At 47.5% G+C, this 11,381-nt stretch overlaps 1 pseudogene; it reads right to left on the minus strand.

The window, feature by feature from the left end:
- Positions 1-1,618: 1,618 nt before the first annotated feature.
- Positions 1,619-3,060, minus strand: LOC101127710 (keratin, type II cytoskeletal 8-like; annotated as a pseudogene).
- Between the last annotated feature and the right edge of the window lie 8,321 nt (positions 3,061-11,381).

An 11,381-nucleotide genomic window follows, 5' to 3' on the forward strand; every position in this document is an offset into this window, starting at 1 on the left:
GAGTCTCATTCTGTCACCCAGGCTGGAGTGCAGTGGCACGATCTCAGCTCACTGTAACATCCACCTCCAGGGCTTAAGTGATTCTCCTGCCTCAGCCTCCCAAGTGGCTGGAATTACAGGCACTCACCACCATCCTCAGCTAATTTTTGTCTTTTTAGTAGAGACAGGGTTTCACCATGTTGGCCAGGCTGGCTCAGTGATCTGCCCGCCTTGGCCTCCCAAAGTGCTGGGATTACAGGCATGAGCCACCGCATCCAGCCCATTTATCATTTATTTGTGTTGGGAACATTTAAAATCCACTCTTCTAGCAATTTTTAAATATACAATCAATTGTTAATTATAGTCATCCTAGGGTGTTATAGAACACGAGGGCTTATTCCTCGTATCTAGTTGTGATTTTGTATCCTTTAACCTCTCACTATCCCCCACCCGTCCCAGGCTTTAGTAACTGCTATTCTACTTTCTACTTCTACGCACTCAACTTTTTTAGCTCCCACATATGAGTGAGAACATGTGGTATTTTTCTTCCTGTCCTTGGCTTATTTCACTTAACATAATGTCCTCCATGCTCATCTGTATTGCTGTGAATGTCAAGATTTCATTTTTTTTCTGGCTGAATAGTATTCCACTGTGTATGTATACCAGATTTTCTTTATCCATTCATCCACTGATAGACACTTAGATTGATTCCATATCTTTGCTATTGTGAATAATGCTGCAATAAATATGGGAGTGCAGATAGCTCTTCAATATACTGATTTCCTTTCCTTTGGATGTATACCCTCTAGTAGGACTGTGGGATCATATGTTAGTTCTATTTTTAGATTTTTGAGGAAACTTTATACTGGTTTTCATAATGGCTGTACTAATTTACATTTCCATGAATAGCATATAAGACTTCTTTCTCCACATCCTCAGCATTTGTTATTTTTTGTCATTTTTATGGTAGTCATTCTAATTGGGATGGAATGATATCCCATCACCATTTTGATTTGCATTTTCCTGATGATTATTGATGTCACACATTTTTTCATACACCTGTTGGCCATTTGTATGTCTTTGAGAGATGTCTATTCAGCTCATTTGCCCATTTTGAAATGAGATTATTTGTTTTTTTGCTGTTGAGTTATTTGAGTTCCTTGTGTATTCTTGATTAGTCTTTTGTCAGATGGATAGTTTGCAAATATTTTCTCCCATTCTGCAGGCTGTCTCTTCACTCTGTTGATTGTTTCCTTTGCTGTACAGAAGCTTTTTAGTTTGATCTAATTCCATTTGTCTATTTTTTGCTTTTGTCGCCTGTGCATTTGAGGTCTCCATTAAATCTTTGCCCAGACCAATCCAATGTCCTGAAGTGTTTCCTCTATGTTTTCTTCTAGTAGTTTTAGTTTTTTCTTTTCTTTCTTTTTCTTTTTCTTTTCTTTTCTTTTTTTTTTTTTTTTTTTTGGCATAGCTAGCTGAGGTTTTCTTTTGGAAAAAAAACGAACTGGTTTGTAGCTGGAGGCATGGCCAAGTGGGGCACCCCAGGCAGTAAACTCCCCCTGCGGGTGGGCTTCGACCTCCCCCACAGGCTCTGGGGCAGCCGCAGGAGGGATAGGCTGGGCGGGGCTGCCATGGCCGTTCACTTGGGCAGGACGTCTGAGGACTCGGACACCAGCTTCCCATCACGGGTCTCCATCTTCTTCACAACCATGGAGCTGGTGCGGCTGAAGGAGCTGGAGCCTCCAGCCAGAGCCAAAGCTGGAGCCCAGGCCGTAAGCTGAGGCTGGGGCTTGTGACGCCCCCGTAGCCCGAGCTCAGCACATCAGCATAGCCACTGGTAGTCTTCGTTTGGATACTCATGTTCTGCATCCCAGACGCCAGCCGGCTCTCCTCGCCCTCCAGCAGCTTCCTGTAGGTGGGATTTCCATGTCCAGGACCAGCCTGACGTTCATCAGCTCCTGGTACTCAGGCAGCTGCCGCACCATGTCCTGCTTGGCCTGCCGCAGGGCGGCCTCCAGCTCGGACAACTTGGCATTGGCGTCCTTAAGAGCCAGCTCCCCGCGCTGCTCGGCATCTACCATGGCGGCCTCCAGGGAAGCCCTCTGGTCTTTGAGGCCCTCAATCTCAGCCTGGAGCCGACTGATGTTCCAGTTCATCTCCGAGATCTCAGTCTTTGTGCACTGCAAGTCATCACCGTGCTTCCCAGCCAGCGTCTGCAGCTCCTCATGCTTGCTCTGGTGCATGCGCTCAGCCTCAGCCCGGCTGCGGTTGGCGATCTCCTCATACTGTGCCTTGACCTCAGCGATGATGGCTGTCCGTGTCCAGGGAGCAGCTGTTGTCCATGGACAGCACCACAGGCGTGTGGGAAATCTGGGACGGCAGCTCCCGGATCTCCTCTTCATACAGTTGCCTGAGGAAGTTGATCTCATCAGTCAGCGCTTCCAGGCCAGACTCCAGCTCTACCTTGTTTATGTAAGCTTCATCCACATCCTTCTTGAGGAGGACAAATTCATTCTCCATCTCTGCACGCTCATTGATCTCATCCTACTTGTTCTTGAAGTCCTCCACTAGCCCCTGCATGTTGCCAAGCCCCGCCTCCAGCTTCAGCTTGTCCTGGCCCAGAGTCTCCAGCTGCTGCCAAAGGTTGTTGATGTAGCTCTCGAACTGGTGGTCCACGTTGCTCCGAGCCTTCTTCTGCTGCTGCACGAGGCTCCACTTGGTCTCCAGCATCTTGTTCTGCTGCTCCAGGAACTGTACCTTGTCGATGAAGGAGGCAAACTTGTTGTTGAGGCTCTTGATGTGCTCCTTCTCCTGGGTGTGCATGGCCTGGATGTTGGGGTCCACCTCCAGGTTAACGGGGCTCAGCAGGCTCTGGTTGATCATGACAGCTGTGATGCCTCCGATACTGCTGGCCCTGCCATAGCCTCCACCCAGGCCACCCTGGAAGCTGCTGCTGCCCACTCAGGAGAAGCTCAAGGAGCTGATGTGGGCACCAGGCCCACTCATGTAGGAGCGGCTGCTGAAGGCCTGGGGGCCAGAGGTGGACACCTTATAGGACTTCTAGGTCACCCTGATGGACATGGTGGAGGCAGGAGTGGAGGCAGATGGGCTGAACCAGCTGCACATTCAAGAAGGAGCAGAGAAGCTGCTTCTAGGTCCCTTCTAGTAGTTTTCTAGTTTGGGGTCTTACATTTAAGTTTTTCATTAATTTGGATTTAATTTTTTTAATGATGAGAGATAAGGATCTAGTTTCATTTTTCTGCATATAGATATCCAGTTTTCCCCATACCCATTTATTAAAGAGACTGTCCTTTCCCCCAAAGGACATTATTGGCAGCTTTGTTGAAAATCAGTAGACTGTAAATACATGGATTTATTTCTGGGTTGTCTATTCTGTTCCATTGATCTATGTGTCCGTTTTTATGCCAGTACCATGCTGTTTTGGTTACTATAGATTTTTTTGGTAAATTTTGAAGTCAGGTAAAGCTAGAGGTGTGATAACTCCAGCTTTATCCTTTTTGCTTAAGATTTATTTGGCTGGCCACGCGCGGTGGCTCACACCTGTAACCCCAGCACTTTGGGAGGCCGAGGTGGGCAGATCATGAGGTCAGGAGATCAAGACCATCCTGGCTATCACGGTGAAACCCCGTCTCTACTAAAAATCCAAAAATTTAGCTGGGCGTGGTGGTGGGTGCCTGTAGTCCCAGCTACTTGGGAGGCTGAGGCAGGAGAATGGCGTGAACATGGGAGATGGAGCTTGCAGAGAGCTGAGATTATGCCACTGCACTCCAGCCTGGGCGACAGAGCAAGACTCTGTCTCAAAAAAAAAAAAAACAAAAAAAAACAAAAAAGATTTATTTGGCTATTTATTCTTTGTTAACCTGCTTTTTTTGTAGTTGTTATAGATAGGGTCTCTGTAGCCTCCACCCCCGCCCCCACTGCCTCCCCAACCCCCTGCCCTGGGCTTAAGTGATCTGCCCACCTCAACTTCCCAAGTAGGTGGGTCTACAGACACGTCACCACACCTGGCTAATTTTTGTATTTTTTGTAGAGACTGGGTCTTCCATGTTGCCCAGGCTGATCTTGAACTCCTGGGCTCAAGCAATAAGCCTGTCTCAGCCCCCTAAATTGCTGGGATTACAGGTGTCAGCCATCACACCCAGCCTAACCTGCTATTTTTATTTGGTATTATGTAATAAACATTTGCCCTATAATATTATAAAACTCTTGGTAAACATTTTCAATGTCTGTGATGTATTTTCTGTAAAGCAATGCCATAGTTTTTAGGTTTTTGGTTTTTGTTTTTTTTTTTTGGCGGGGGGAGGGGGGTGGGTCTCATTCTATCGCCCAGGCTGGAATGCAGTAGTGTGATCATGGCTCACTGCAGCCTTGACCTTCTGGGCTCAAGTGATCCTCCCACCTCAACCTCCCAAGTAACTGGAATCTCAGGTATACAACATCACATCCAGCTAATTTTTTGATTTTTTTTTTTTTTTTTTTTGAGACAAGATCCTTCTACCTTGGCCAGGCTGGTCTCAAACTCCTGGGCTCAAGTGATCTGCCCACATCAGCCTCTCAAAGTGCTGGGATTACAGGTGTAAGAAGTAGGCTTGGACATTTAGTTTCGTTTTCAGGTTTTTTCTTTGACAAATAATACTGTTACAAATATCTTTGAACAGAATTATTTCCCATGATTCTTATTTCCTTGGGGTAGATTTTTAGTCATGGAAATTCTGGACACAGTGTGTGAACATTTTAAAATCTCTCAATAATCCCTTGATACTTACGGCCTGAGTGACTTTCTGAGATGGCTTTCCGGTGTGTCCAGTCGCAGTTATGGCCTCGTCCTTGCAGCTGTGTGGAGATATGGGAGTTACAGAAGAAGAGAAGGTGGGCATGGAGTGTTTTGAATCACACGGCTCTGGGGTTCTTACTAATCACAGGGCTGTGGCCACATGGCCTCATCCTCCTGAGATTCATTTCCTCGTCCATGTGATGGAAGTGATAATACTACCCTCAAGCAGTTTTGTGAGGACCAAGGCCTGTGAATGCGTGGCACACAGCTCAGGGTCTGGCACACAGAAGAGCACAGCAATTGTTTATCGCGATAGCATGGCATCTCCTTGGTTGGGACTGGTGTAAACGTTTGGCCTCTGGAAGCTGAAGCTGCAGAGTGAGACCCACCAACCCAGGCATGTGTGCCCCTACATTGACCCAGCCAGGGCCCCCAGGATCCCTTCAGACAGATGGGCAGAAAGCAAAAACCAACACCAAGGTCCGAGACCAGAGAAGGTGAGCAAAGGGCTCTGAGGGCAAAACAGAGTGGGGAAGCAATCGTCAGGCTGCCTGGGAGAGGAAAAAAAGGGGACTGGGAAGGAGCAGGAGGGAGAGAGCTTGGTCGGGGAGAGGAGGAGTGGACAGGAAAGGTCGAGACCAGAAGATGAGGTCCAAAGGGAAGGGTTGGTTCAGTACCAGGACATAAGGTGAATCCAGCTACTAGGTGGCCAGAGGAATGGGCAGGAATGGGTCCCAGGAAGTTCTGACACCCAATGCCTAGTTCTATGACTAGCTCACTGTGTGACCCTGAACAAGAACCTCACCCTTACTGCGCTCTGGTTTACCCATTTGCAGAAGTTCCTGGGTGTCCTTTGATCTTGGACAACCTCTGGCCTGGCAGTGTCCTGAAGAAATTGACGACCCTCCATCTGGACCTCCGCATAAGTTTAAAAACCTAGCAACATAGCTCCTCTGCAGGAGACAGGAGACAAGTGCTGGTGTAACCGAGTCTCTTGGAGCAATGGGAAGCCTTTTGGGGAGGATTATTGGAAGAAAATCCAGAGGGAGGGGGCTTGCTTAAAGAGAGCGACCACAGCCAGAGCAGAGCAGAGTGGGGGGGGAGGGGTGGGGGGGAGGGAGGCAGAGGGGGTGGACAGAGGGAGCATGGGTGAGAGGAGTGCCGAGGTGGGAGCTGCCCAGTGGGGAGCCCCAAGGCAGGGCAAGGATTGTCTTGGGCTCCCTGCCATTCATCCCATCCCTTAATGAAGATTAGAAAATGTCGCCTGCTTTGGCTGATGAAGTCTCATGTTTATATCGCTTGGCTAGAAGAATAAGGTCTCGTTTTCAGACCTCACTCATTCCCTCAGCTGGATACCCTTATGTTTCAGGTTGGGTTCTGCAGAAGTAGAAACACTGAGACAGAATTTGAGGCACATGATGTTTATTAGTGGTCAACAGCTAGGAAAGGAGCGGGGAAGCAGGCTTGGGCAGAGGGAAGCTGACCTGTGCTGCAGCTCAGCAAAGTCTCAGCTAAACCAGCAGTGTTCATCAGAGTTGTCCAGCATCAGATCTAAGTGGATGGGCCTCTATACTCCTGCCACCATCAGTCACCAGATGTAGGCTACCCCAGCAACGGCATAACCTGAGATGAGGTGGCCCTCAGCAGTGGAGGCAGGCTCTGCAGGAACTGAAAGCTGAGACTGTTTGATGACCTCTCTCCCTGCAGCTGAGCAGCAGGTCCTTCCTTGAAGGGGGAATCTGGGCTGCACATCTCCATGTCTATCACACTTTAAGCAGTGAACCACCCTCTCAACTGTACATGGCAGAGAGACAAACTTTACAGAATACAAACCTATGCTTTGGACAGATGCTTTGATAAATGTGGATAGGGAAAATAAGTCATTGTGTTTGTACTAAAGGAGTCCCAATTAGGAGAGTCAGATTCTCTGAGTCCATTGCTTCCTGATTTTCTGGCCTGGCAGTTTTGAAATATCTGGCTTGTCATATCTCACCACTTCCCTCCCCTCCTGCTGTGCTAGCTCCTGGGCCTGGTAATATGCTTCTGCTGGATGAAGGTGCCACGTCGTTCTGTTTAAAGCAAAGAGCATTTTTTCCCTTCTTTTCCTATTTCTGTGGGATTTGGCCATGAGGCCTTGAAGTCGGGAGTAAGGAGGTAGCCCGAAAGACATGGGACCTGAGTCCTCAAGAGGAGGATGCATCTGGCTTCGAGGCCTTTAGTGCCCTGCTAGTGCCCTTAGCTTGAAGTCCAAACCCTCAGCCTGGCATGAAGTGCCTGATGAGCTGGGCTGCTTCCTCCCAGCCTGGCACAGAGTGGGGGCTCAGTGAGTAAGAATGAGGAAAAATACCAGGCACAGTTGCTCACAGCTGTAATCCCAGGACTTTGGGAGGCCAAGGTAGGTGGGTCACCTGAGGTCGGGAGTTCTAGACCAGCCTGACCAACATGGAGAAACCCCGTCTCTACTAAAAATATAAAATTAGCCGGGGGTGGTGTCGCATGCCTGTAGTCCCAACTACTCTGGAGGCTGAGGCAGGAGAATCTCTTGAACCCAGGAGGCAGAGGTTGTGGTGAGCCGAGATCGTGCCATTGCACTCCAGCCTGGGCAATAAGAATGAAACTGTCTCAAAAAAAAAAAAAAAAGGAAAAATGCTTATTTCTGTTAATAGTGATAATAATACAAGGATGCATGTTTCTCTAGGCTCCACCAAACCATAGGTACTCACAGGGGCTCAGTACCAGCGATAAGCTAAAGTTGCTTGGTTCATCTGCTCATACAAAACCTCAAGTGTCGGCTAGGCGCGGTGGCTCACACCTGTAATCCCAGCACTTTGGGAGGCCAAGGCAGGTGGATCACTTGAGGTCAGGAGTTCAAGGCCAGCCTGGCCAACATGGTTAAACACCGTCTCTACCAAAAATACAAAAATTAGCTGGGCGTGGTGGCAGGTGCCTGTAGTCCCAGCTACTCAGGAGGCTGAGGCAGGACAATCACTTGATCCCGGGATGCGGAGGTTGTGGTGAGCTGAGATTGCACCACTGCATTCCAGCCTGGGCGACAGAGCAAGATTCCATCTCAAACAAACCAAAAAAAATCCTCAACTGTCTCCTCAAGGTCTACTCCAAACAATTTCTAGGAGATAAGAGATAAAGAATAATGAGTTAAGAGCCAGAGCTCTGGACTCACCACTGAAATGAACCAGGGATCCTTGGAGAAAGGCTGATTTGAGAGCGAGGGGCAGGTAACTTACAAGATAAGCCTGAAAACTTGGGCCAGAAAGTAAAGAAGTGCTCAATAAATGATGGAGCCATAACAGAAGGGAACAGAAGCCACCCTAAGGGGCTCGCAATGGCCAAATCTGGGATAATTTGAGCATCATAATAAATAATAATAGTAACAGATTATAACTCATTGGATGAAATAGAACTTACCAAGCCCACACTAATATAATTAAATGGATAAATAATTGGGAGAAGGGAAAATTCTTCCTTATGGTATAATAAATGTAGATGGAATGATGGAGTTGGAGAATCACCAACGGATGCTAAAACTAGTGGGCGAAGATGCAAAGAGAAACATGATCTACATATTTACATAGTCTCAAAGGATTTCCCCACAAGATACTTACAAATGACTAAGGGAAAAACAGTAACTTTAAGGTGAAGAAAACTGGTGGACACTACTTTAATCAAGTGATCAGAGTTAACAACACCAATAGTGGGACAAATTGACATCACGTGCCTCCTGTTATGATGCACTGAGATAGACGCAGCATCACATATGTGGTATCTTTTGCCAAAAACACATCATCTGAGTCTAATCATGAGGAAAGCACTTGACACAAACCCAAATTGAGACGCTTTCTATGAAACAACTGGCCTGCAATCTTCCAAAGTGTCAAGGTCATGAAAGTCAAGGAAAGACTGGGGAACTGTCACAGAATTAAGGAGACCAAGAGAAAAAAACACAAAATTTTAAAGGACATTACAATTAATGAAATTAAATTTGAATATGGAGTGCAAATTAGACAATAGCCTTATATTGATGTTAAATTTCTTCTTCTTCTTTTTTTTTTTTTTTTTTTTTTTTGAGTGAGGGTCTCACTCTGTCACCCAGGCTGGAGTGCAGTGGCATGATCAAGGCTCATTGCAGTTTCCACCTCCCCAATTCAAGCAATCCTCCCACCTCAGCCTCCCGAGTAGCTGGGACTTCAGACACATGCCACCATGCCTGGCTAATTTCTTGTAGAGATAGGAGTTTGCCATGTTGCCCAGGCTGGTCTCGAACTCCTGAGCTCAAGCAATCTGCCCGCCTCACCTCCCAAAGTGTTGGGATTACAGGTGTGAGCCACCGTGCCTGGCCAATGATAAATTTCTTAATTTACAAAACTGTACTGTGGTTATATAAGAGAATTTCCTTGTTCTTAGGAAATATACGCTTGAATAATTTAAGGGTGAAGGGATACCATGTCTGCAACTTACCCAACTAATAGAAAAAAATCAGTATGCATACATAAAAATAGAGAATAATAAAGCAGTTGAAGTAAAATTTAAACAGTCTGATGAATCTGGGTAAAACAGACAGGAGTTTTTTGTACTCTTTTCTCTGAATTTAAAATTATACCAAAATAAAAATTTACAAAAAAAGAAAAAGGAACATGAGAAAGCCTGCCTCTTCTAGATGACCTGAGGAGGTACTACTAGGGCGGGGCTTGGGAGGCAGCTAGAGAGCGAGTGCCTGCACCCTGAGGATGTGGGCTTTCATGGGGCTGGGAAGTCTGTTTGCTACTCTGGCTTCCAGCCGCTCCTCAGCTTGGTTCTACGATTTGAAGTCCTGGGAATGAGGCTTTTCCAGCTGAGCAGACAGGGCTGTCAGCAGCAACACTGTCAGGTCTACTGTGAGTCTACTGTTGTGAGTCTACTGTGGGTGAACCTGGACTAGGTGCCTTTTCATGTTATCAAACACTGGTGTAGGCATGTATCTATCTATCTTTCTTTCTTTCCTTCCTTCCTTCTTTTTTTTTTTTTTTTTTTGAGATAAGGTCTCACTCTGTCGCCCAGGCTAGAGTACAGTGGTGCAATTATACACAGGTCACTGCAACCACAACCTCCTAGGCCCAAGTGATCTTGTCACCTCTGCTTCACAGGTAGCTGGGACTACAGGCACATGCCATCATGCCCAGCTAATTTTTTTTGTAGAGACAGGATCTTGCTTTGTCGCCCAGGCTGGTCTTGAACTCCTGAGCTCAACCGATCCGCCCACCTCAGCCTCCCAAAGTGCCGGGATTACAAGCGTGAGCCACTGCGGCTGGCCAGATTCTTGTTTAAGCTTTAAACAAGTAACCTGCTTAAATATGTAGGCTCATCATTTCTGTTTTCCAGATGAGGTAACTGAGTCTCAGTGAGGTGAGGCTGGACCTCTTCCAACTCTGACTCCAGGGATCATCTACCCCTGCGCCTCCCACCCCAAGTTCCACTCCTTGGACAGGCTGGGGCTTCCCTACTCCGAGCCTCAGCACATGCTGCTCCCTTTGCCTGCACACGGGCCCACCACATTGTCTCTGCCTATTGATTTTCCGGCCCAGCCAAGACTGAAGTTGGGGTCTCCTGCCTCTGAATCCTAGGTTTTCAGGGAAAATTAAACACCAGCTGGGCTGAAATCAAGCTTTGCCTTACTGTGAACAAGTCATTTTCCACCTGAATTAAAACCAGCCCAACGGGGGAGAGGATGCTAGAAACATATTTTTGAAGCTGTTTTGAGAGACAGCTGCCATAATGGAAACAAAACAAAACAGGCTAGAAAAGGGGTTGGGGGGTGGGAGATGGTTATGCGTTTCCTTCCCTGTCAGTGAGATCATTCTACTGGTCCCCCTCTGGGCCCTGCCACCCCCACTTATTGGGCCTCAGTTTCCCATTTGTAAAATGACAAAGTAAGGCAATAGCAGGAGTTCTCCTCCAAGGTGTATGACTGACTCACTTACGAAACCTAAAATCTATGCTCCCTGGCCCCACCCAGTCAGTAGGCCAAGGTTGGGACTTGGCCTTTTGCTTTTTTTTTTTTTTTTTTTTTTTTTTAACAAAGTCCCACTTCTGGTAGGCATACTTTGTGCTGTTTGAGCACCTCCAGATGGTCCCTGCAGGCTCTTCCATCACTGCAGGCCTCCGCCCTCTGACCAGTGATCGGGTGGCAGTGGATTCCTGGGACTCACTGAGGCCCCTTCCCCATGCCCACCAGTTCCTGGGCCACCTCCCGAAGGGCCACTTTGCACCTCTTTGCTGTCTTTCAAGAATCCTGACCAGCACTCAGCTTCTGACGACTGATAATGCTTGGAAACTCAGAGTCACACTCTTGTGGCTGCAAATTAGTAAACCTGAAAGCTCCTCGTCAACTCAGACAAGCTGTGTGAGTGGGAAGAGGCCTTATTTTTTGCAACTGCTGTCCCTGGGGGCAAACTGAAAAACAAACTATATCACACCCTGAAGGCCAAAGGCCACACCCTCAGCCCCAGTGGAGGACTCTGGGGCAAGGATATTTCCTGGAGTCAGAGGAGGGGAGCCTCCATCTGAGCGCCACACCCCCACCCCGCATGGGCTCTGCACTTCCTCCTCAGTG

This window comes from Gorilla gorilla, chromosome 16 (genome assembly GCF_029281585.2).
Source record: "Gorilla gorilla gorilla isolate KB3781 chromosome 16, NHGRI_mGorGor1-v2.1_pri, whole genome shotgun sequence".
Lineage (NCBI taxonomy): Eukaryota > Metazoa > Chordata > Mammalia > Primates > Hominidae > Gorilla > Gorilla gorilla.